We start from the raw sequence: 2,500 nt of genomic DNA, 5'->3' as shown, positions 1-2,500 counted from the left end.
AGTCCATATACTTTGTAAGTGCCATGCATTGTGCAGCCTGATCATCAATCTTGTGGTGTATCATTATTAATAGTTTTCAGGTTCACGACTTATAAACATTTTGACGAAGATAAAGTGGTTGTTGTCAAGATTCAAGTCCCAGCTGGATGTGTCCTCGCCTCATATATACCCAATGGTGAATGGTACTCTAAAACACACAGAATATTATGCTGTTTCTGAAGCATTGTGTATCCTTCACTTACCTCCTTTGTTTTGCGCTCAATTTGCATCCTTTACTTCTGCAACAATGCGTGGCAGATAGCCAGCCAAAGGAAAACGTTTGACAACAATTGCATTGTGGCTCTTTTAATGTTAACGAATGCTTAACCAGAAAAATACTAGTAGCAATATCAGATTGAATATCAGATTGCACGGTATATTGCACTAGCAAGGTATACGGACTTTTCCCAAGATCAAACCAACAGTCCAGCAAAAATGCCCTGTGAGAGAACAACTCCATTGATGATGTTCTGTTTATGAATCTCATGGGAAAAGACCAGTTTCATTTACACATAAAATACTAGGGTCCTGAATGACCTACAAAAAGGATCTAATGAAATTCTGATGGAGACCTGTCAAGTTGAAATGAAAGCTTGTTGCACAGTGGATATTTCAATGGCCTCCTTTTGGGATTTATGCAAATTAATCTTGGTTCGAATCCCTATCAGATCCCAAGTTTCTCTAGCTTAGAGTATGACTAACAGTAACAGAAAATGATTTAAAACCTTTGGGAGCAATCTGTTCAGAATCCAATCTGTCTCTTTCTATCTATCTATCTATTTATCTTTGTGTGTGTATATGCATAAATATATATATATATATATATATATATATATATATATATATATATATATATATATATATATATATACATACACACATATATATACACATATATATATAATACATATATATATATATATATATATATATATATATATATATATAACTTTCCATATACTTATTAAATCTAATTGATTATTTCATTTATATCTAATATACTATTATCCTCATTGCTCTTATCATAATGTGTTATCACTATTATGATTATCATATCATCACCATCCCTTTCACCATCATAATCATCATCACTTCTAATACCAATAGCATTACCATCATCCCCATCATCATCATCCTAAGTTTCTATATACTATATGGTTTTATTTTTGTTTGTTTTTTTGTTTTTAATTTTACTCTAGCAATCGCAAAACCTTCCTTGCCCTTAATTGGGATCAATGAGTTAAGGCCTTTTGGCGATTGCATGCTGTTGTTTATTCGCGTTGAAACCTCCTCCTAAGCTGTTTTTGAGAGCCAACGAAAGCGAAACATGACAACTGGTGACTGAGTACATTGCACTTCAGTACAAGCAGCTCGCGTGTGCTAAAGGTCCGGGTTATTTTGTTTTTGTATTTTTCTACCTTAGTAATCATTTACTTTTTTTTTATCTCTCTGACTTCTTATATCTTTTTACTTTCTTTCATTCTCGATCACTATCTCTCTCTCTCTCTCTCTCTCTCTCTCTCTCTCTCTCTCTCTCTCTCTCTCTCTCTCTCTCTCTCTCTCTCTCTCTCTCTCTCTCTCTCTCTCTCTCTCTCTCTCTCTCTCGATCTCCTTCTCGATCTCTCTCGACCTCTGTCTATCTATTTATCTATTTATCTATCTATCTCGATCTCTCTCGATCTCTGTCTGTCTATCTATTTGTCGATCTATCTCTCTCTCTATCTATAGAGTTTGCTCTGTTTTTGTAATGTGAATTATATAGTTTTTTTAACTCTGCGGACATACCCTTCGCTTTTCATTATCAGTTACTCTTATATCTCTGTTTTCATTTTATCTATATTTTAAACTCATTCATTATCAGGGTCAAGTGATAGTGTGTAATCTAATTATTAATTTCTAGGCTCAAGAACTAATCAGAACACTAATATAAACCATAATGAACCAACGAACATAATCAATGTAATAACAATACCCTAATAAATTCTGCCGTTTCTGAAGTGTCCGATGTCGACACCAATACCTAATTGAAACGAAATATCTGTGTGTGGGATGAAATATCTATAAAAAAAAAATGTACACACACACACACACACACACACACACAACAACACACCGACACACACCATTGATATAATATATATATTATATATATAAATATATAGATATATATTATATTTATATAATATTTACATATATTTGATATGTTTTTTATATATATATAATATAATATATATATATATATATATATGTATATAAACACATATATATGTATATATATATATATTATATATTATATATATATATATATATACATATAGATATATATATATAATTATATATAGATAATATATATACAAATGTGTGTGTGGTGTGTGTGTGGTGTTTTTATTTTAATACAAATAAATATATATATATCTATATATAATATACATAATATATATATATATGTGTGTTGTGTGTG

Source organism: Penaeus japonicus, unplaced genomic scaffold (genome assembly GCF_977035675.1).
Source record: "Penaeus japonicus unplaced genomic scaffold, GWHDUDI00000001_assembly GWHDUDI00000012, whole genome shotgun sequence".
In the NCBI taxonomy this organism is placed as follows: Eukaryota; Metazoa; Arthropoda; class Malacostraca; order Decapoda; family Penaeidae; genus Penaeus; species Penaeus japonicus.
The sequence above is the reverse complement of the archived record's forward strand: the minus strand, read 5'-3'. Positions refer to the sequence as shown.